This window comes from Ursus maritimus, unplaced genomic scaffold, assembly GCF_017311325.1.
Source record: "Ursus maritimus isolate PB19 unplaced genomic scaffold, ASM1731132v1 scaffold_19, whole genome shotgun sequence".
NCBI classification, from domain to species: Eukaryota; Metazoa; Chordata; class Mammalia; order Carnivora; family Ursidae; genus Ursus; species Ursus maritimus.
Genome location: NW_024424341.1, coordinates 31,278,008 through 31,302,879, shown reverse-complemented (window position 1 = coordinate 31,302,879; position 24,872 = coordinate 31,278,008). Strand labels below are relative to the sequence as shown.

General features: G+C 43.4%; 1 protein-coding gene across 2 annotated transcripts in view; it reads right to left on the bottom strand.

The window, feature by feature from the left end:
- Nucleotides 1-24,872, bottom strand: part of WWOX (WW domain containing oxidoreductase) — a 923,493-nt gene that overhangs the window by 734,222 nt on the left and 164,399 nt on the right. The gene's annotated exons all lie outside the window — the stretch shown is intronic.

The following is a 24,872-nucleotide window of genomic DNA, read 5'->3' as shown; positions in this document are numbered from 1 at the left end:
ATGGCTTCAATTAACGGCATTTACCCTGTGTTAATACCTGCGGGACGACATCAGAATTTTCTAAGAATACGATTTCTCTCTTCTGTTACACAAGGTATACCATCTTCTGCAAAACATCTGGATCATTTGTCAATAACCAAGAGAACCAGATGGTTAGAAGCATCCAGGATACTTTAAAACATCTGGATATTTCATTCTCCATCCAGATGTCTGGCTTCCCCGAGGTGCATTCTATCTTTGGTTGAATACAAAAAGTGTTTGGCCAAGAGGTAAGTTCCCTTCATCAGTTCCTTCTCATGATCATTATGTTTAGCAAAAGAAGCCCCCATTCTTTGGGAAATAAAGCTGTCGTTGGGATTTACGTCATCAGTATGAATTAACCAAACTATTTCAGGAAGCAGCTCGGAAACAAAAGGACAAGTGCAAAGTTGGCCCGCTGGGTGACGCAGGCTCCGCCATGTTAGACCGTCTACCAGGAGTTCAGAGAAGTGTACCCACACCCAGATACCAAGTCAGAGGCAGAGTTTAGCATGACAGCTCACAGAAGGTGCTAGAAAAGAAGTATTTGTTAAGGAAATGTGGGTAGAATGTCTTACAACACTAGTGTACCCTTCCACTCAAAGCTCCAGGCACAATTTCAGCTATATGTCTCCAATACTGTCATTTTTTCGTTCGGTCCACAAAGATTTACTTGGCTCCTACTGTCTGAACAGTCACATACACAAGGCTGAGCAATCACTATTGATAAGACAGGTGCAGTGGCTGGCCTCAGTTTCCAGGCTAGTTGGAGAGACAAAGATTAAACAAATGGTCTCACCCAAATAAATATACCGTTATCTATACAGATGATGAGTGCTAAGAAATAAAGAATATAGTTAGAGATTGTCCTGGGAGGAGGTCTGACTAACATCCAGAGGTCAGAGGGAGATTATGTGAAGTATGAAAAGATGAGGCGTTAGCAGAGCGCATCCCGGCCAGAGTGGACACCTGACAAGACGCCTAACAAAGGAAGAGAGCTTCCTTGTGGAACACCAAATGTAAGGAAGGCTGGCTGCGGAGGGTGATGGGTGGGACTCCAAAGGGAGATGTCTATGGTGCTGGAACAGTCAGGTGTTCTAACTGTGGTGGCAGTTACACCAACCTATGTGTGGTAAAATGGCATAGAACTTAAGTTAGTTTTCCACCACTCTGTGATAAATCACCAAAATCTTCCTGGCTTAAAATAACCCAAACTGATGATCTTAGGGTTTTACACATCAGAGGTCTACCTCGGATGTCAGTGGGCTAAGATAAGGATGTCAGCAAGGTGCATGCCTTTCTGGTGCCTCTAAGGGGAGAATCCATTCCACCTGCTCTTCCAACTTCCAGACACGGCTCACTTTCCGCGGCTCATGGCACCCTCTCTCCATCTGCAAAGGCACTCGTATCTGGCTTACTCCTTCTCGGACTGCCTTCTCTCATGGTGTTCATATGATTCCCTCTCCCATTTTTTTTTTTTTTAAGATTTTATTTATTTATTTGACAGAGAGACAGCCAGCGAGAGAGGGAACACAGCAGGGGGAGTGGGAGAGGAAGAAGCAGGCTCCCAGTGGAGGAGCCCAATGCAGGGCTCGATCACAGAATGCCGGGATCACGCCCTGAGCCGAAGGCAGACGATTAATGACTGTGCTACCCAGGCGCCCCCCCCCCCACTTTTAATACCCTTGTTATTACACCGGGATGGCCTCTCTATTTTAAATCTGGCTGATAAGTAAACTAAACTCCATCTGTGACCCTAATTCCTTTTTGCCGTGTAACACGGCGTACTCTTAGGTTCCAGGGATTAAGACGTGAACAGCTTTGGGCAGCCACGACTCCACCTACCACAGAACTGTACACTCACACCGTACCAACGGTGGGTTCCCAGTTTCGATACTTTACTATGGTTACATGAGATGCAACCATTGTAGAAAACAGGTAAAGGGTACCTGGATCCTCTCCAGGCTATTTTCAATAGCTTCCTGTGAATCTATAATTACATTCAAATACAAGCTGGAAATATATTTTTAAACAACTGACATTTGGGCGTCTGGGTGGCTCAGTCGGTTAAGCATCTGCCTTTGGCTCAGGTCATGATCCCAGGGTGCTGGGATAGAGCCCCACATCCAGCTCCCTGCTCAGCGGGGAGCCTGCTTCTCCCACTCCCCCTGCTTGTGCTCTCTTGCTTGCTCTTTCTCTCTCAAATAAATAAATAACTAGCTGATACTTACAGGGCATGTAACACATGTGTGACACAGCTAAAAGCACCTGACGTTTATGATCCCATCTAATCCCCACAACAAATCTACAAGGTGGGTACTATTCCCTGTTGACAGATGAGGAAACAGAAGCAAGAATAGGCTTTATGAATTTACTGAAGGCCATCTGAATCCAAATAGGGTATCTCCAAAGGCTGTATCTTAACATCTATTTATGTTTTATGGACTCAAAAAAAATTTTTTTTAAGATTTATTTATTAGAGATAGGGAGACTGAGTGAGCTTGATGGAGGGGCAGAGGGAGAGGGAGAATCTCCAGCAGACTCCCTGGTGAGTGCAGAGCCCACCACAAGGTTTGATCCCACAACCCTGATATCATGGCCTGAGATGAAACCAAGAGTCAGATGCTTAACCGACTGAGCCACCCAGGCACCCCTATGGACTCAAATTTTAATTAAGGGACCAAATAGACCATGTTTCAAAAAGGAAAAGGAAACAAATTGATAAGAATTATTATTATTATTATTATTATTATTATTATTATTATTATTATTATTATTATTATTATTATTATTATTATTATTATTATTATTATTATTATTATTATTATTATTATTATTATTATTATTATTATTATTATTATTATTATTATTATTATTATTATTATTATTATTATTATTATTATTTAAAAAAGGCCTTAGGGGACAATGACCCTAGATGGACATTAATAGGCCATTTGGGGGGCTAAATGCTGAATTTTCTCAGAAGAACCTCCCAAATAGCTCTCTTCATCTCCAGAAAAATAACTAAGTTGTAAAAGAGTAAATACTGGAAGTAGAATGATCAATCACCATGCTTTGGGATCCACTGCTTACAAAATAATTTAGAGGACAGTATACTAAATATTAGCTACCTTCTTTTTCCTTCCCTTCTTCCAACCCTGTGGATACAAGACCAAATGGGGCTGTCCACTTTAATTCTTCGCTCTTAAAAGGCACCTTCATGGATGTACAGCACGAAGAGCCTCTTGCTCATTCCAACCCTTCTGTGGTTTTCAGTTTATGGGAATGGACAGTTGACCATGACCATGACCAAAATACAGGCAACCCGGATTCTCTCCTGAGCTGAGTCACGCAAGGAAGGGGATTAGAGCTAAGTCACCCCAAGGGCAGCATGAAGAGACTGCTCCATTAGTTCCTGGTCCTGGTCACTACGGGGTCCCAAATTTAAGGACAAAAGCCACATACCTAAAATGGCAGCCCACAGTACACCAAAGCACTGATGTACCAACTCTGGGCTGCCCCTCTGTGGAAAATAAGCCACAGTGTGGCTTTCTGCTACACGCCACCAAGTCATATCACGTGCAGTCTTGTGTTTTCCTTCTCCTGAAATTGTTCAGAGTCCTCTCTGTTGCTTGCAACCAAAGAACCCTAAGGTATGCAATTCCTCCCTCCGTAATAGAAAGCAGGAAATCCCCCTGTACTTTATGCCCTCGCCTCTTACCCCTCTGCTACCTTTCCATCAAAACCAAAATTCTCATAGAAATTTAAACAGAGATAAAAAAAAATAAATTTAAAAAATTCCTCCCAAGCCCAGGGCTCCTCAAGGATTCCGTGGCTGGTTCTGGGTGCAGCAGACACTCAATTATGAGTCCCTCTACAAAGAGGGATCAAGTTCATGTCATCCTCTAACTTTGAATTTGAGGGACAAAATGCCTTTAACACAAAAGGGAAAGTGACCCACATCCCCTCGGTATTTTCTAAAGGGATATTGTTAGAACCAATTTCTACTCCCAGATCTTTTGTGCTCCGGGGTAGAAGCAGGCAGCGGTCCAAACACTGTGTAACCTTTTCAGCAGCCATAAGGAAAAAGTCACTACCACTTTGCTTTTTATACCGAGGCTGAAGAAAGAACATGCAAAGCCAATGCACGAGGGGATTAGCAATGTCTTCCAAAGAAGAAACAGAAAATGTTTATGGGGAGTGAAAATGAATGATAATAGTCTCACTGTCCACTCTCATTTCCTAGTGGTTCGACCAAGTCCCTGGATGTCATAAACACTGAAGGGGGAATAAAAAGCTTTAATAAATCAAGGTGAGGACGTCATGAAGGGAGCCGATGGTGAGGCACACCTGCTGAGTAGCTAACTCTCTGGACAATGAGTCGACAAGCAGACAGCAGGCTTCCAGAACCCACACATGGGCAGCCTCCAAGCACAGGGAATGTGGATTCCTCCAACTTCGCACAAGTCCACGTGCATAAGTGTGTCTGTGAACATGCGCATGCGCGCGCGCGCACACACACACACACACACACACACACACACACTCCCAGATCCTCTCATTCTAAGAAGGGAAGCAATGTATTCAGCTCGGCCGTGTTGCCACTACCCTACCTTCCTACCCAATACTTCCCCATGCTATAGCCCAGGTTTCTCCACCGAGTACTACTAACATTTGGGGTCAGGAAATTATTTGTGTGGGGGCTGTCCTGCACATTGCATGATGTTCAACAGAATCCCTGACCTCCACCTGCTAGATGCCAGCAGCACCCTCCATCAAACTGTAGTAAAAAATTTTCTAGACATTGTTATATGTCCCCCTGAAAGGCAAAATCGCCCCCCCAGGGAAGAAGAAACTGGTTTACCTGAACTGTGTGTGTTTACCCAAAACGCCATTAGCACTCAAGTGTCTATAGTTGTTTACCCCATCCTTCACTTGACAAACACCTATTCATCCTTCCAGATTCAGCCTCAAAGTGACTTCCTTCCTAAAGTCTTCCTTGACTCCCGCATTCCTTGCAGGAGTTACATACTTCCTTCCCCACATGCCCCCAGTTTTCTAGACTGGAGCCCTTATCCCACCCCTGGTCTACCCACTTGCCAGTCCTCCCCTCTAGATTCTAACTTCCCTACAAGCAGGAAACAAGTTTATTTCATCTTTGTACTCCCAGTGCTTAGCAACATGCCTGGGTCATAGGAGACATTCAGTAAAGGCTTGTTAGAAAAACGAATAATGAATGAACAAAGAGACACAGGCAAGCTTCAGCAGGAGACACGTCACAGAACACAGAGCTGGCTTCCCGTAGCACAGCTCCATAACTTTCAAAGCAGCCTGGAAGATCACTACAGCCAAGTCTGCTACCCGTGATGGAACGCCACAGAAGAGGACTGACATCATCATCATCACGTGACAGGCACAGACCTTTCAGAGGTTATAAACCTGGAGAGAGCAGTGGAAAAAGCAGTACAGGAATTTAAGAAGCCCCATTTTCCAGATGAGCAAACTGAGACTCAGAAATTTAAATACCTTGCCTAAGGCCACACCCTGGTGAAGTGAGAGCTGAAAGGTTCAAGTCCAAAGTTGTCTGCCCTGTACCCCCAGTCAGGGAAACAACATAACCCTTGGGTAAGAACAGTCCATGCTCACAACAGGACTGAGGGAAATATTTTATTTTAAGCAGAAGGCCATGCTGGTAAGCATGTGAAGAGAGGCACTCTCACTCACTCCTGGGGGTGGGGGTGGGGAAGAATGACCACAGTCTTCTTGAAAAGGAATTTGACAGCATATCAAAAGACCTTGTGATGGTCCAACCTTTGAACTAGCTCTTCCACTTCAGGGAATTTAACCTAACAAAACTGTCTGAGATAAGGGGAAGGGGGGTCAGCAGAGCAGGGATAGCTCAGTGCACAGATGCAGCCCCTGTCCACTGCAGTGCCACTTATAATAGCAACAAAGCAAAACAAAAACAACAGTAGAAACTTCCTAAATAGGCAACAATAGGAAAAAATGGTTAAATAAATAAAAATCCATTCCATTACATATCATGTTACTATTAAATACGATGTTGCAGCACATATTAGGAGGATGTTAAAACGGGGAAATACCTATTTAGAATGTTACATGAAAACATAGGATTTGAACTTTCATGAATGCAATCATAAGTTAATTTGTAAATTGCATAAATTATAACATAGTCACACAATGGAATACTCTACAGCCATGACAATGAATGATCTACAACTGTATGCAACATTAAGCAAAAATCTCAGAAAAGTAATATTAAGAGAAAGAAGCCAGACACAGAAGAGACCTACTGTAGGATTCCATTTGTATAAGGGGATTCCATTTATATAAGATCAAAGACAGACAAAACTATTCTTTGCTATCCAAAGTCACGATAGTGGCTATCTTTCCTTGGGAGGAGGTGTTGGGTGGGGGGGAATGACTGAATGAGGGCAAAAGGAGGCTTCTGCATTATGTCTTCTTTCCCGATTCAGGCACTGAGTACTCGGGTATGCTGAGTTTATTTAAGTTCATCCAGCAGCAAGTACATATCATGCATGTTTATGCATGCGGGTTGTATTTCCACAGAGTTGTAAAACCACAGTCACAATTCCATGAAAACAGGAAGCTGCCTCTGGGAGTTAGGAAAAAGTAAATCACCACATGAATGAATGGTGGTTGTCTTTAGATGGTGGGACCATGGCAATTGTCTTGTCATCCTTCGACTTCTGCTTATTTTCCAAATAATGCAGTAATAAGCATTTTTATGGGGGAAGGAGGAGTAAGCAGTACTTAAAACAAACAAAACATTGTGCAGGACTGTATAGACACACCAACAGTACTGAAGACGCGTGTGTGTATGTGAGAGGCATGTGTGTCTAAGTGTGTTGCATATGAGTATGTGTATTTGTGTGTGTGTGTTTTGCTCTTACCAAGAGAAGCACTGACAGTCAGGAGGAAGGGCGTCCTTCTAAAACTCACAAGAGCAAAACATTCTCTCATTAGCAAGGCTGTACTACCTAACTACAGAGGGACAGTTTAAAATCTTGTTAGAATCAATAAAAGAAACACTGAAAGATACATTCACAGTAAAACATCTGAGAACACATATGCCAAAATACTATGGGTGGGTAGTCTGCGTGATTTTTTACCTTCTTCTTATCTGTATTTCTTTGCTTTGCTTTGCTTTTTTTTTTTAAGTAATGGAAAGGTAGGTATTATTTGTACTTGAGTTATTCATCAGAAAATGGGGTAATAAGAGAAAATTCAGTAACTGCAGGGATTAACAAGCCCTAAATAGTGTAAGCATATACTGGGTTATACAAGCACACTTAAGAAGTGATTTTTTTTTCTTCTTCATCATACAATCATTTTAGTATAGTATAAAATTTAGTATTGTATAAAATCTTTAAGAATACAAGGTGAAAGATTTTTCTTCTTAAAAACAGTGGTTCTACTTCTCATGTCAACATCTCTATCCCAGAAATTTTAGATACCAAATTTCAAAGAAAGGTAGCTATTTTAGGGAAAGTTCTACTTTTGCCTCATGTTTTACACTTTCTTATTTAAGAGACGGAGAGAGAAAAAGGGGAAGTGAAAGGGAGGGAGAAAGATGGAGAGATGGAGGGATAAAGGGATGGAGGAATGGATGGATGGATATATGGGTGAGTGGGTGGGTGGATGGGTAGATGAGTGGATGGATGAGTGGGTGGGTAGGTCGGTGGCTGGACAGATGAGTAGGTGGATGGATGGGTGGGTGGATGGATGGATGGGTAGGTGAGCGGATGGGTGGGTGGGTGGGTGGGTGGGTAGGTGGTTGGATACATAAAGGCTAGAATGAAATTTCCAAGAACGGTCAAGAAATTCAAAGGAAGGAGAAGCTCTCTGTGACAGACGCCAGAAAAAACCCTATCCCATGCCTGAACTGACTTCCCCAGAGAGTCCCCAGCAGACCGCGAAAGTGGAAAGAAGCTGCCAGAAGAAACTGAGGTGACGCACTAAGTAAGAATACTAACACTAAGAGCAGTGGCCTTGGTCATTGGAGTCAGGCACTGGCAGCAGCTGGACAAAAACTGCAGGAGTCCTACCTACCTGCAGCACTTTTTCCCAAGTGCTTCCCATTCCTTATCTGGTAAAGAGGAACTGCAGATGGAATCAGGGCTACTGATCAGCTGACCCTGAGACAGGGAGACTGTCGGTGGGTGGGCCCAATAGAATCACAAGGTCCTTAAAATGCGAGGAGGCAGAGGAGAGAGAACCAGGGGGGTGGACTTTTGAGAAGGATTCAGCCCTAGGCTGTTTGCTTGTAGACACAGACTGAGAAAGGGGCCACAAGCCAAGAAATGTGGGCAGTCTCTGTCATTAGAAATGCAAGGAACTGGATTTCCCCTGGAGCTTCCAGAAGGAACAGAGCCTGCCAACACCCTGATTCTGACCTAGTAAGACCTGAGCTGGACTTGTGACCTCCAGAATTCTAAGGTAGTAAATTTGTGTTGCTTTAAGTCACTAAGCTTGAGGTAATTTGTTATGGCAGCTAAAGAAAACTAATACCCCCAGGCTACTTTTAAAAACAACTTTTACTACACAAGCAATACATGAACACATTTCCCCCTTTAAAAAAGTTGAAGCATCTCAACAAGCCTGAGCCCTGCCTCCCCCCGCCCCTGCCAGTTCTCTGCATCAGCCCCACTCCCCACCCCTCCTAAGGAAACCACTAGAATAAGTTGGGTGTGCACTCTCTCAGCCTCCTGGTCTGCATTCCTCTACATACGCATGTGCACAGGTCACACTGCACACGGATTCTTGCAGCATGCCCAGTCATGAAACAGTTAACACCCATCTCCCCAGGAAGGAAACCAGTTCACAAGCCCAAAGACTGCACAAGGATCAGTGTCTGCCTGTGCTCCCGGAGGTAAGGAAGTGACCGTTTGAGTACCTTTCACATACCTTCTGCCTTCCGTCCAGCTATAAATTCTCCATTCTGGAGTTTATGGCAGGATCTGAGTTCCCCAAGAATGAATCTGCTAAATAGTCATTGCTTGGAAGATCAGGAAAAGAATCTGTTTATACACATCGGGCCTTGTGTTTACCAAAAATCTAGCCTAACACATATACAGGGAACATGATCAATAGAAAAACCACGAGCCTGACCATGCTTTGCTACCAAGAGATAATGAATGTCTACAAAGCTGCCAGAAATTGCTCAGACCATACCCTCCCCTTCCTTTTTCTTTTTTCCAGCCTCAGGATGTCTGGTATTTTTCACAAGTCTTGTGTCTGCTCCCCAAGTCTTCTGTGAGACAGCTCACAAATCACAAATTAAGCCAGACTTTTAGAACCCCAGGTCTTTGAAATTCCTGAAACCACATGCAGGCAGCTGGCATGTGCACACCCTCAGTGACACTTCTCAGCGGCTTCCTGAGTGTCCCCTCGGATGCCATGCCTGGCTCTTGTCCACAGCGCCAACAAGAGTGTTCCTGCCCTTACAGGTAGCTCCAGGTCTCCACTAGTGAGGATTAGTGCTCTCCGAAATTCACCTGGCTTCTCTCAGGGGCTAAAACATCAGAAACGGGGTAGAAAATGGGCTGAGACAGACGTCAAGACCTTGCAAGGTGAAAACAACTTCCTTCTCACCAGCCCTGCACTTGCTGGTGGAAGCCAAGTCCTGAGAACAAGGTTAAGGCGTGTAAATCCCCCATCCCGGACAGGTGCCAATGCACTGAGAGGAGTGTGCAGGGACCGGCGCATGGGGTGTGCCCCACATGTGCTGGGGGTTGGGAGGTGCAGCATTATGACGACCAGGTCTAGTTAGCAGCTATGATGGGAAGTCCTTCTGATGTACATCCAAAGCCATCAATCTGCGATTTGGCCTTACTCTTAGGAGAACAAAGGAGCTCCACAAGGAATATAATCAGCAAGTGTTTGGTATTCAGCAAAAAATAAATTCATGTGATCAGCAAGCACTGTGTGTGCGAATGTGCACAGGTGTGAGTGTGTGCACACGCCAAACATGTGCCATGTGGTATGATACAGAACCACGGAGGACACTTTTCTAGAAAAGCCACCACTGCAGTGGATTCTATGTGTAGCTGAAGGAAATTCATATGTAGAAGGAAACATATCAAATGAATGTTCTTATGGAAAATGCTATATGACTTTCATATCTGTGGTGGCAAAAAAAAAAAAGTGAGTTCAACACGGTGGGACGAGGAAGTGCCTATGGGTGATGATGGTGATGGTGGTAAAGATGGAGGAAGAGAAGGAAGAGGAGGAAGGAAACAGGGGAGGGGGTAGAGGGGTGATGATGATGACCGTGAGGATCACAGCTGGGAGTCACTGAGGGCTTTCTATTGCGAGACACCAACCCAAGTGCTGGCACACATTCGACCTAATTTAATCCTTCTGATAATCCTACCATAGGTCCCATTACTAGCCCTACATTACGGAGGGCAACACTCGGTCTGAGATGGGTTAAGCACATGTCATAGTCCAACCAGTGAAGCAAGACTCAACAGCCAGCATTCATGACCACCGACGTAGACGCTGCTGGGTGCCCCTCTCCACTCATTCTCCCCATCCACTCTGTTAACAGCACTGGGTAGCCACACACCCAGTAAAAAACAATCACCTCTCCAGACTCCCTTGCAGTTACAGGTGGCCATGTGACCTGGCTCTGGCCATCAACCTGCCAGAAGAATTCATGCAGTGAGGGGGCATGTGCCCCCTGCCCTCCACTTTCCCCTTCCTCTTGCCCACGCTCAGAATGGCTCAGGGCAAAGACCGAGACAGTGGCAGTCCCTGATGGCGTCATGCACCCGGGCTCCTGAACTGGACTGCCTGCTTCCAAGTCTCTTGTAATGAGAGAAAACGGAAGGTCTGGTTGGGAAAGCTGGAGTATGAGTCAAGCGATGCAGGCACTGTGGGAAAGTGCACCCCAGGCAGTGCAGACCACCGGAGCTCCCTTCCTTCCATCAGCTGCCACAGAGCAGGACAGGACGAGGCTGGAAATGAGTCGGGAAAGAGATAATGTCTGGAAGCCTAACATGAAGACAAGAGGGCTACTCGAAGACGCACCATACAAGTGAGGTTCACCGGGAACTGTGGGAAGAAGTGGGGTCCACCAGGAACTGTGGGAAGAAGTGGGGTCCACTGAAGATTGTGGGAAGAAGTGGGGTTCGCTGGGAATTGTGAGAAAGAATTCAGGTTCACCGGGAATTGTGGGAAGAAGTGGGGTCCACTGAGGCATGTGGGAAGAAATGGGGTTCAAGTTTCTCAACTTTTTGAGCTAGAGTAAGAAATATACCCTTCTGGCTACAAATGGAAGCAAGGCCAAAACAGTGAAATAATATTATAAACATTATAAACAGTTGAGGCTACACAGGGGGCCTGTCTCTGGGAAGCGTGCCCAGATGAACTGTAAGGTAACTCTGTGGACTTCCGTGGATGCCCTCAGGCAGGATTCTGAAATAAATTGTCACAGAGGAAAGAAAACCTTCCACGGAACCTGATAGCCTGAGCAGCCCATACATACCAACCGATGGAGCCACATATGGAAAGAACTGAACTCACCCTTCCAGAATCTTCTATCGTAAAATGTCCACAGATATAAGGCATATTATTATTCCATAATGCATTTCCCCAAATCCTTTCTACCTCATGCTTTCTTTTTTGTCATTTGCTCCATTTATGGATGAAGGAAAAAGAAAGAAATCAGTGATTCATTCACTACAAATGTACTTAAGCTATAAAAACATGAATTACTAACAGGTAATTCCTTTGGAAGACTTAGGTAGTGACATACAGATGCTCCTCCACACGGTGTCTGTGGGTGGGTGTCTATATATAAACACTGCACGAACCAATTGTGGGTGTACCACCAGCAAAAGTGGATTGGCCATGTGAAGGACATCTGTGTTAGGACCTGTTCCCAATCAAAAGAAAGTAATTCTTCTTGGTGGTCCGACCACTTAACTTAAACAAAAAGAACTGAGCCAACTTTCATCAATGAGCCTTTCTTCTCACCGGAAAAAAGAAAATAAAAAATGAGAGTTGGCTACTGGTTATGGTGATGATGTGCCACAAGGTTAATAATGATGGGTTTCAGGTCACTGGCAATTTCTCATTTCAAACTAACTTGAACCATTGGCCCTCAAGGGCTGACTGTTTAATGTGGGCTGAATGGCATTCACAGTCCTTTTTGGACCCCCAAGCAGTGGGTGAGCGACACTACACCATATATCATTACTGAAAACAAGAGAGGAGCTCTTCATCCTTAAAATTAAAAAGTGCCCCTATTTTTAATCTCCATGGAGGAAGACCCTAGACTTGTTCAGTTCCACAATGACTAGAACTTGAATGGCCTAGTGACTTGTTGTCAATTCATCAGAACCAGGCTCTATCTTCAGAGAGAACTTGGGAGGAAAAATTCTAAATTTCACTGCAATGATTCAGAAGACTCAACTTTTTCCTCCATATTGTCAGTCACTTCTTCTCAGATGCCTCACTTCTAAATAGCCCAAGGACCCATACAGAGGCTACGTGGCTTTTTCCTCTTGGTATTATGACAGCAAAATGGACAGAAACATGAATGGGTAAAGCTGTTTCAACTGAGAAGCGGGACAATAAGGAGGGGTAGAGATTATGGAAAACTAGAAACCACATGGCTTAACTCGGCTCCAGCCAACTGTTGCTTCTACTTCCAATCTTCAAATCCACGAAGAAAACCAGATTTTTATATAAAATCTCTCAACTTGTATATGTGTCTTAGCAATTTTTTAAAAGTTGTTGTGTGGGGAAAACAAAATACGTCTGCAAGTAAGCAAGGTCTATTGTTGCAGGGGAACATCTCACTGGGTTTTCTCCTCTGCAAGTCACACCCAAAGCTATGGCTTATCCCTGGGCTGAGCCAAGGAAAGGGTGAAAAGAGAAGGGGTGGGAGGAAAGTCTGGGAGCTGAAGGTGAATCCTAAGACTTACAGTTTTGTAAGTGATATATTTGCCTGTCAAATTCATGACCCCAGGAGGATGATAAACACACTCAAAAACCTCATCTAATTTTAGAGTAAGTTACTTTGATGCATGAACCAAACTTATAGGCACATCAGTCCCCTCTCTGTGACAAAGGCTATGCCAAACCCTCTCCCCCACAAAGGATGGAGACAAAGGGCTCAGTTCTACCATACTGCCTGGCATTCGTGGGGCAGGAGGTGTTTGTCCCCTGGTGCCCCCCATTCCCCAGATGAGCCGTCAGGGACAAGAGGCAATCCTGATCTCCACTTCTTGTCTCTCTTGCATTCTATTTATGGGCAAGTAGCCCTGAGGTCCTGGAGGGTTTGATTTCTTAACTTGAGATTTGAATCTTTCTTTCCACACTTTTTTTTGTCTTCCTGGCTGTAGCACAGAGCCCTGGGAGCCTTATTCTGCCTGAGATAAATACAGCGCTCTCATACAATTCTAATTAACAGGTTTTTGTTTTTTGGGGTTTTTTTCCTCCTCCCAAATTTCCCCAAAGGAAATCCTTCTCAAAGCCAGTCTTAGCTAGGCCAGAAGTCAAAACCAGATTTAAAAGGTACAACAAAATGTACAGCAAATTAAGTTTCCTTGACAACATAAAAGTACCAAAAAATAAAGAAAAGCCTCACTGGCTTTAAAAGGAAACCGGCAGTATCCACAGTACCCAGACAGGAACCTTCCCTTTGACCCCAATTCCCCCAAAAAACTATTCAAAACAGATGAGAAAGATGTAATAGCAAATGTCATGTGTGGACCTTGATTGACTACAGCCTGATTGAGAACAAAGATCTGTGAAAGACATTTTGAGAATAACTGGGTAAATCTGGGTATGGGCAATGTGTTATTTTATGTTGGCAAATTATTATCAATTTTATAAACATGATAACAGTGATAATGTAGAAAAATGTCTTAAGTTTTTAAAAATGCCTGGCAAAGTACTTTATGGTAAAATGTGTCAAGATCTGCAACTTACATATATGGATGGATGGATGGATGGATGGATGGATGGATGGATGGATGGATGCAGGAGTGGGTGTGTGGGCAGGTAGATGGATCAATGGATAGAAAGACGGATGGACTGACAAAACATGGTGAAATATTAATAACTGTTGAATCTAGGTGGTGGGCATACACCTAGGTTGTTCATTGTACTATTTCAGTACTGTAAAATTTTTAAAGATTTTATTTATTTATTTTATTTCAGAGAGAGAGAGCATGTGAGTATGAGTGCGGTGAGGGGCAGAGGGGAAAGGGGAGGGAGAGGGAGAGAATCTCAGGCAGACTCCATGTTGATCATGGAGCCCAACTTGGGGCTCGACCTCACAACCTTGAGAAGATGACCTGAGCCAAAACCAAGAGTTGGACGCTTAACTCACTGAGCCACCCAGGTGCCCCTGTATACTATTACAGTATTGTTTAAATTTTCTGTATGGTTGGTAATTTTCATAACAAAAAAAATTTTTAAACTGTTATTTTCAGAAGTTCAGTCTTTCAATTAACTTTTTTAAAAAATACTTTTTAAAGCATGTCATACAAAGAAGTCCCCATGTGGGAAGTGGGGTTAATGTGGGAGTTACTCCAGTTAATATTGTAGAGAAGGGTGTCTGACTGCCATGATCTCCAGCCTGAGAGCCTTTTTCAAAACATCCTGAAAACACTAGACCTTCATCTCCTTCATCTAACTGGTAAGGAAACAGAGGCTCAGAGAGGTTCAGTGACTCCCCCCTGATCACACAGCCAGTTAGTGCCAGATAAAGGGACCTGATGGATGTCAGGGTTCCTCTCTACTGTGTGCTGCACACTCAGCTGAATGGTCTTGCCCAATTCATAGTCAATTTTCAGAAGGATAGAGGATGCCTTAACAAATGACTTTATCTTTCAACCTCTGTTCTTTGGAAATGATTTTCCTCAGAGGCACATACTTCAAATAAGCATTCTCCTCTTTCCCATTCACCCAATATACTCTTTTTTAAAAAATATATTTATTTATTTATTTTTGAAAGTGAGCGTGCATGTGCACACAGTGGGGGGAGGGGCAAAGGGAGAGAATCTTCAAGTAGATTCCCCGCTGAGTGTGGAGAATGACACACAACCCTGAGATCATGACCTGGGCTGAAACCACGGGTTGGATGCTTAACTGACTGAGTTACCCAGGTGTCCCATTCACCTGATGCTCTTTTTCACACTTACTGTAGAGGGCATTATTCTGGGCACTCGGGAAAATATATTTCTGCATCACAGGGTCCCTGCCCTAGAAACACTCACACCCTACAAGTTATGTGCTGGTATAAAGGACAAATCCCTAAGAGTTGCCCCAAAAAGGGTCAACCTCTAAAAATGGTTTCCAATCATTATATCTCAGTGACAGGAGAAAAAATGTTATCTTGATAGTAAAGGATTTAAATTTATTGCATGGCTGAAAATGGTTAGCGAAGTGAAATGATAAAGTAATGAATCATTTCCTTAAAAAAGTTGCCACTGCACGAAGAACTATTTAGAGATGTCAGAAGAAAGAAAAAAAAGAAAGTTATAAAGCCTGCCCAGGAAATTACTCCTAAATGTATATACTTTCTAAATTAAATTACTTTTTCAAAAGAAAAGAAAACTAAACAGACTTCATGATTACTGTTGGAAAAAATGAAGCTGTCTCCCAATTTCTATTCGATTCCTTCTGGTTTCAGCACTGTCCTCCATCAGTAACGTAATCTGCGCTTCTCACAGCTGCCCTCAGACGTAGCCTCCACAGACGAGCCCATACTGGCCAGGCCTTTGAGACCTCTCCGTCTCCTGGATGCTGGGAGACAGTTCCTGCCTGATCGTGCCACACTGCAGTTGGGACAACTTGATCTAAAACCTTAGCCCAAGTTCTTAGATCACAGCACTGATGACCTGCTTGATCAGAACTGGGATTTCCAAGGGCACCGGGGAAGCGTCTGCCTTCGGCTCAGGTCATGATCCCAGAGTCCTGGGATCGAGCCCTCCATCTGGCTCCCTCCTCAGCGGGAAGCCTGCTTCTCCCTCTCCCACTCCCCCTGCTTGTATTCCCTCTCTCGCTGCCTCTCTCTGTCAAATAAATAAATAAAATCTTTAAAAAGAAAAAAAAAGAAAAAAAACAAAAAAACAAAAAAGAACTGGGATTTCCAGCCACAGCTCAACCAACAGGGAAGAAACCAGGGCACCGTAAACTGATTCCGGGTGTTGGTTTGTACTTTCACGCCCTGTTATTCATCCTGCTTGGTTGTTTTCACTAATAAACGTAGGCAACGCGGGTTCACCATCATCAAGCGACCAAGAATGTATGTATACTTAAGACTCTGAGAGTGAGCAGATGTCAGGCATCGAGGGAGGCAGAGCTCAATCCTGGGACTGTGGAACAGTAAGGTGGCTTTCACTTTCAATCAGCTGTGCCGGGCAGCACGGGCCACACCGTGCCACCCAATGAGCTTTACCTTGGCATTCAAAATCCTCCAGAAAAGAGGCTTTCTGAGAGTCATTCTTCTTGGTTCTGGGGACACTGATAAAGATGTGGCTCCATCCACCCCAGATCTTCAAGACTATTTAACCCCATCTCAAAACATTCTCCCAAATACCTCCTAGGTATGCTGGCTGCAACAAAGCTCCTCTTTTTTGCTATAAACCTTTATCAAAAGAAGGAGGAGATGGAAGCATGGGAGGAAGAAGAAGGATAAGAAAGGAAAAAAGAATAGCAGTAATAGAGGCAGACATTGATGGACTATTTACTATGTCCCGGAGGCAGTCAAACAATTTACATGTATCACCTCGATCCATTCTGACAATCTAGATGGCAGAGACTGCTACTAATCCCATTTTATAGGTGGGAAAACAGAGCCGCATCAAGATGAAACTAATTCCCCCAGATCACACAGACAGTAAGGGGCAGAGCGAGGATTCAAACACAAGTCAATCTAAATCTGGAAATCCTGGAATCTTATCTGCTCTGCCACAGAAGGCATTCCATGATGTTCTTTTGAGGAAAGACCTCTTCTCATGTGTTAGCTCGGCATCTTGCCCAACTCTGTAAGCCACTGTGACCACCCAGGATGGGAAGCATGGCTCCTTCTCCAGAACCCCCACATAGCTTCCTTGTACCTTGAGGACTTTAAAGCAACAATCTTGTGCCTCCTACTGGATCATAAGAACAGGTGACAGGACTTCCATATTCCCCTGTGCGTAGGCACCCAGATTACTGATTGAAAATTAATTCCACACTATGTCAGCCCGATAGCCTATCGCTGACAGAGGTACCCAGCCACGGTTTATGGAAGGACTAAACTTTTTCAGTAGCTAAAAAGAAAAAGAAAATTGCATTTGTTCCGTAAACATTTATTCGGTCCGTAATACGTTCGAGTTCCATAGACTCCCGCAGTCTACTTGAAATTGTCAGATTGCCTCTTAAGGGGAAACTAAATGGCATATCTTTTTGGCATCAGATGGAAATCACTTCTTAATAGGGTTCTACAAACGACAGCCTTAAGGTGCTTCTTCCAAACTCTGCACCCAAAGTTGTGGGGGATGCTATTACAAGACTCCCTATGCAATGCCGTAATTACCAGAAAATGGAAAAATCCAAGAAACACAGGGGTTGTGGAGCAGAGTTCAGGGACTGAGGGCAACTGTTGATCCATGCAAAGATCAAAGCTGTGCAGAAACCATTCTCGGGTTTACACAGCTGCATGCTCCGTGCGAGAGCCGTAAAACAAACACAATCTGGACGGGAGGGAAAGGTCTGAGATTGGGAGGGTGTGGGTGTCAATGACTCCCCAGGACATCAAATGAACCAGGAGGCCAGAGAGCCACTTCACTCTGGGGCTAGAAAAAGAGCCTTGTACTCTTCCAATCCAGGACGTATTTTTATTGGGCCAAAAAATTTTACCAATTCAGCCTTCTAAAACATAATAAGAAAGAGGGAAAAGAATCATTAGCAAATATGCAAAAAAGTTCTTGAATTTAATAAACACCACCACCAAAAAAAAAAAAAAAAAAAAGTGAATTGGTCAAATCTTAATAACCTGGGGATGAGAAACTCCCTGCTCCAGCTTATCTTGTTTAGTTGCTGTATACAACATCTGAATGAGACCCAGAGCTCTCAAAACTCCTTTAGGTGCATAAATTCCTAAACTAAATAATAACAAAGCCATATGTTACCGTGTTTTTAGATATGAATTGCTGTACAATGCACAAACACAACAGCAGCTCCCTGCTATCATTTGGATTCATTAAAAATAAAATCATCTCATAAGCCTGCAAAGTTTATTTTTTTTTTTCACTACAAAACTTTCATATTTCCCCTGTGTACAGAAGTATAATTTCTTTACGTGGTTGTTCTCAATGTCCTGAACTTGATATACATGTAATATTGGGAAATGAAAATAATATATATATATGTGTGTGTGAATTCCTCATTTTGTGTATTAGAAAACAATATGTTTTGCTCATTAAAGGCGCCAATATAAATGCTATAAACCATGAAATTACCTTTGAGCCCTTCCTGAAATAACCAGTTCACAAACAAATGATCCATGCAAAAAAGGCAAGAGGAGATTACAATAATAAGACTAAGTTACATTTTCATTTCAGGATTTTTTTTTTTTTAATGTAGAAAAGTCTTATTACCGCAAAACCAACATCTATGGCAGGTACTTCCAGTTTATACAGGAAACACCTGAATAAAATAAGCCTGAACAAAGTAAGTTCAAAGAAGGGCTTTTCATATTTTCCAAATGTGATGCTGAACTCATATTTACAACACATTATCTCAATAAAAGAATTTTACTCTTGGTTTTCCCACTTCACAGGGCTGATTTAAAAGCAATGATGGCAAAGGCATTTTACTGAAACAACTCTGACGTTTCTCATACTCAGAAAGTAAGATTATACACTGCTGATGACTGATAAAAGTTGTCCATGGCAGGAATCTTCTGAAGCTGAAATGAGCAGAGCCCTTACTCCAATGTGATCCCCAAACAAGCATCATCATCATCTGGGAAACTGCTAGGCATACAGATCCTTGGGCTCCACTCCAGGCATTCTAATCAGCAACTCTGTACGTGAAGCCCCATGATACTTGTTGCAACAGCCCCCAGGGGATCCTGGGGTGTGCTCAAGTTTGAGGACTAATGCCTCAGTCTGATAAGGTCACTAAACCAGGCTTGAGATAATGATGTCATCTCCTCTCAAATTCTGCTGTGGTCTTCAGCGCTACCGCCATGCTGCTCTTCACTCTACAATGGCGTGACCCTCCATATCCAGAAAACAACATCCAAGCCAATGGATTTCCACATTTCTGTCTGGATGAACCCTTGCCACTCTCTCCACTCTGGCATATGTCAGCTGTGAAGCAGCAGACGATATGTCTCTTGCCAAGACGACATGGGACTCCTGAACTTCCCCCAGGTTCTAATCACTGTTCTGTAGTAGCTCCAAAGATACCCTGAAACAGGCCAGGATGAGGGTGTCCTGGGCAGCAGAATTGTCCACACTTCTGAGCAAGGGCCACCAGGGCATCGCAGAGCCTTCCTGTGTGAGCCCCCAGTAGAAAGTTACCTGTCTCCCTTGCTCCCTTGGGCCAGATCTTGTTCTTGACTCATTCATTCATTTGTTCATTTAATTAGAGTCAGTCACACAATCATGAAACAAATAATGATCAAGCTCTCATTTATTTCTTTCTCGCTCTTTCTTTCTCTCTCTCTCTCTTAATTTTGCTTCACAGGAACACAAAGCTGCATTAGATCACTCCACCTTCTCAGAGTGCATAATCTAATGGGGAACACACATATAGTATACAAGTAGATGAGCGTAATAGAGTGAAGTAAGTATAAGATGGAAATCTACATAAGGAACAGAAGGAATGGATGGTCGAAGAACTACTTTTTTGGCAGGCGGGAGTCAGTCACACACATGCCAGAACTGAACCTTATGGAACCAGAAGAACCAGTAGAAACCAGCAAGGTTGACGAAGGGAGATGGGTGAGTTCCAGGCAGTAGCAGACCATGAGCAACAATGAGAAGGGACTTCCTAACTGCAAGACCTTGAAGGCAAGAAGTCTGCCTCGGTGTCTACACCCCCAACCTCCTGGGCTTGGCAAAGAGATGCTGAGGGAAGTCCAGAAAACACGAAACTGGACAAGTGGTAGGGTGCTCAGAGGAAGTCAACTCCTGAGGCAGGAAGAACACATGTGTCTCCATTCCAGTGGTCTAGACAAGGAGAGAGGGAAGTTGACCTACCCACGGATCAGCAGCAGGGGAAAGGACATGTAGAAGGCAGAATGTCAATCAGGACTGTGTGGGGAGCCTGGCTGCTATGTGAATAGATCCCAAGGAAGATTATGAATCACCTTTTAGGAGGGTCTGAATGACAACAAAGGCTCTTTTGTGCTTGGATAAGATCCTGCCAGAATTGACCAGACCAGACTGGAGCCCAGAGTACCCAGTTAAAGGCTCCCACTGTGTGACCTATTTAATAATTCTCCCATCAGTCAGGGATGGGGAAGAACATCCAACTGTCATAGTCCTGCTTAGAGCAAGGGACAACTGACCCAGAGATCCTTAACCACCGTCAGGAAGAGGAAAAGAGAAAGGAAGGGAGGACACACAACCCAGCAAAATGGTTCTGGGCTGTCACAAGATAGACAGGAGAGAGGAGGGGACCCTCTCTCTAGATTTCTGCTTCTTAAGAAGCCTGGACTCAGTTACAGGAGTGGCAGGAGAGGAGGTAATCTTTCCTGCCTCCTGAGTATACACAAGCGAGCTCGTAGGGTGATTTGCCAATGTCCTCCTTCTGAATCCTTGCAGCAACACTAAGAGGTGTGTTTGATATCCCCATCTTGCTGCTGAGTTAACCAGTGACTCAAAGAGGTGAGGGCACTTGCCTAGAGTCACACAGCTAGTAAGTGTAGGTTGCAAGATGTATGCTCTGGTCTGACTCCAAAGTCTAGACTCATCCTGAGTCAGACTGAACAAAGGCTCAGATACATCAGAGGCTGAAGCGGCTGCCAGGCCAGGAGCAAGAGACCAGCAAAAAATGGTGACTTTTGAGTGTGCCCACGAGATGGGGGCGGGGTGAAGGTGTCTTCATGAGGCTCTAGAATTTTCTACCTTCTTCGCAGAAAAACCTCTGGCCTACATCACTGGCCTGACAATTCTGAATTGCAACCCTCACCCTTCTAACCCATCCCTGAAAACTTTACAAAGTATTCTGACAAAGTGCAAGTTCAGCTCTGCAACTGAGGTCTGTCTGAATCCACTTGGCTGTTCTATGAATCCCTCCAAATTCTTGAGGGTAAGGGCAGCACATTTCAACTTAATGGAATTTCCTGCCATATTCTGCAGTGCCAGAATTGCTCCATCACATAAATAAATTTGAGAAGAACTTTTTTCTTTCTTTTTTTAATGATATAGAACATAATCTTTTCAGTAAATCCTAATTTAAAGCATTCTAAGTCCAAAAGATAATTATTTGGACCATATAAATACTGCATGTGGGTGTAATATGGATTGCATGCAGAGCCATAAAAAAATACTTGGCTCTGTTATTTTCTTAAAATTGCTGTGTTGTTGCCATTTTTATTGGGTTAATTAAAAGACCATAAAAATCAATTCAAACATGTTTGGAAACAGATTTGCAAATTTTATAAACTGTGTTCAGTTGGTTAGGCCAAAGATAAGAAAATAACAGACACTCTGTACGCATAGCTTTGGTGTGGTCATTCATTCATTCATTCATTCATTCATCCAACCCAAATCCCCTCCTCTGGCCCCAGCACTGAAACAGGAGTGGCACCTGTTCTCATAGCACCCTCGTTCTTCTGAGAGACAGAAACTGAAGGACATCATTTAGATGAGGGGGTGGCAAATTTTTTCTCTAAAGGACCAGAAAGGAAATATATTCAGTTTTGAGGGCCACAGTGTCTCTGCTGCAACTACTGAACTATGCCCTGAGAGCAGGAAAGTAGCCATAGCCGATACCTTAAACAGGTGAGCATGGCGTGTTTCAGTAAAATTTTATCTACAGACATTATAAACTGAATTTCATATATTTTCATGTGTCATGAAATATTATATTTCTTTGGATTCTTTTCTTTGACCGTTTAAAAATGAAGACCATTCTCAGGCCATGCAAAACCAGAGGGCTCACGGACACTGGTTTATACTGTTACATAGGGAAAGATACCATGGTATGGCTCACCCAGCAGCCACCAAGAAGATGCTGGGATTCTCAGCTGACTAGTCCAGGGGGCTACCAGTCCATCATGTCAATCCTAACGGCCTTGCTGAAGGGCAGAAAAGAGAAACTCTCTCCCTCAGCTGGTGGCCATCAGACCTCTCTGCTCATTTCAAAGATGGCTTCTTGCCCAGTTCCAAGCAGCAGTCTTGGGTGACTCTCCCGGCTCCCTGGTGGCCTTGGCAATTTGCTCCAAACTTGATAAAGTGCTAATTTTGCTTTTTACAGCCGTTGTGTAACTTTAAGCCAAGCCAACCCCTTTCTGAAAATCTGAAGAAACATTAGCCCACATATTGAAACCTGGGGATCTCAGTTACGACCAGACGGCAATTTTCAAGGTCAGCTTCTACAACTGTCCCAACAGTGGTCTCAGACAGAAATAATGAGAAGCCTCTGTGTTATTCCCAGGTTCCTTGCCCTGCCTCAGTTGCTGAATGTCAGCCCCAGACAGCTCAGTTATAATGACAGAAACATAACGCAGTTCATGCAAGTGGCCTTCAGTGGGCAAATGTTCAAGCACATTAAGGTTTTAATATAATTATAATTATAGAACATGCTCAACCAATTAACCACAAATATGCTGTTTATCTGAAAGGCTGCCAACACTGTGAACTGCAGTCAAACTAACATTAGGCTGTGGTCCTTAAGCAAAGAATACACACTGAATCAAAAGACAGATCAGAAGGAAAAGGCCAAAATAAATATTTTATCTGATATTTTATGAATATCTCTCCTCAAATGCCAGATTAAAATATGTCATCTCAACTTCCCATATATTTACTTGATGAAATCAGATTAAGTGAGTTCATGACACTGTTGAAAAACATCATAAACCAGAGAGAGAAAGAGAGAGAGAGAGAGAGAGAGAAGTGTATTTTGTAAATCTTGGCAGTCAAGCGTCCCCTAAAGCTAACGTAAGTATAATGTAAATAAGGAAAGGCAATTAGAACAAGCCATATTTTTAAGGCATTCAGAAACGTCTCCTTGCTCCTTATATCTTTCTTAGCTACAGCCTACAGGAGTTTAAGCAAAATTAAACTTTGCCTTAGCAACTAAAGAAGATAAGCTTTCTCCTAACTTTCCTCTGAGAAAGAATTAAAAAAAAATTCTAGTTGTACAATTTGTATATACACAATTTGTACTGCTGTAAAAGCATATTTTCAAAAGTGCTCCCTAAATAATTAAGCTGCTCCTTTTACCATACTTCCTATATTACAGAAGTCATTTTCCCACCAAGAATCAATAAGTCATTCCTCACGCCAGTCATTTTTCTCCATTTAACGGAATGGACTAAAGTCCGACACTGCAAGTTACATTACCTTTGAATTATGTGTGTAATTTAAAATTCAAAGTACTACACTAAGGAGCTTTTTAGACTGACCACTCTACGCTCTCCTCATAAATATGGTCCCTCGCAGACCCTTCTGACGGATTTACAGAACAACAGGAGTTTGGAACGGTGAAGCCGTGAGCCCTACAGGAAAGCCGCTCTCTGTAACAATGCCACAGGAACAATTCTCTTTTCAGAGGAAGCGCAGAGCAAACTGTCATACATCATTCACCAGGAAACGACTCTGTGTTTGGAGATTAATGGGAAAGCCATTCTAAAGCATCTTCACTTTAATTACAAACAAACACGTGGGCAGATACTGACATGTCCGTTCGGAGAGTGCTCCCTAAGTAAAAGCTGCCAGGATGATTTTTTTAAAGACCCAAGTCCTCCGATAACATTTTCAATGTAGAAACCCAAAACAGGGATGTACTGCAAGAAACTCTTCTTCGTCAGTGAGACACATCATAGGGAGGGGGGGAAAAAACAGATCAGTAAATGAAAATGTGTGTGAAGGTGTATGCACAGCAATTTCATTTTCAAGAATTAATAAAAGTGACTTGAAAGACCTGTAACTGAATTCATGGGCTGATGCGGCTTCTGATTATAAACGAAATACAGTAACTTCGTTCTTCAGGAAAATTTTTTAAAAGTGCATACTAAAAATCTCCGTGCATATTCTCAAATCTGTGACAGGCTGACTCACGCTACAGGCTGGGAAAACTTTAAAAACACCTGCCAAGTAAAGAGCGTTTCTCTCGGTACTGCAGATTGTTTTACTCAGCGTGCCTCCTCAAAGGAACCAGGACAGTATGGAAGAAGATGAGACTTCCCAACATCGTCCGTTTGGAGACTGGTTATTTAGAAAACGCAACAATAGGTCTGACTTGAGAATTGTGATGCGCATACAAACTGGGATCTCTTGTGCTTCCCTTTGTTCCTGAAGCGACTCATTTAACTTTCTGGGAGTCTGGGAGTTTCCCTGTCAACTTCACCCCAGGGACAATGGAACCCATTCTTCAGGAAAGCCCTATCTTGGGTCCCCACGGCGGAAGGTTTCTCAGACCATTTCACTGTAAGAGCTGCCACCCTGTTCATTCCCACTGCCCAGTAGCCTAATAACAACCTTCCCCCACCCCTGCCTTTTTTCCATTAGTAAGTAATTCTGACAACTGTACACTTTTCCTGATGTCGTGCAATCTTAGACCACTGGAGCCTTACTAAATCACTCTAGGAAGTGCCTTCTTTGGGTCATCAAAAATCAACTTTC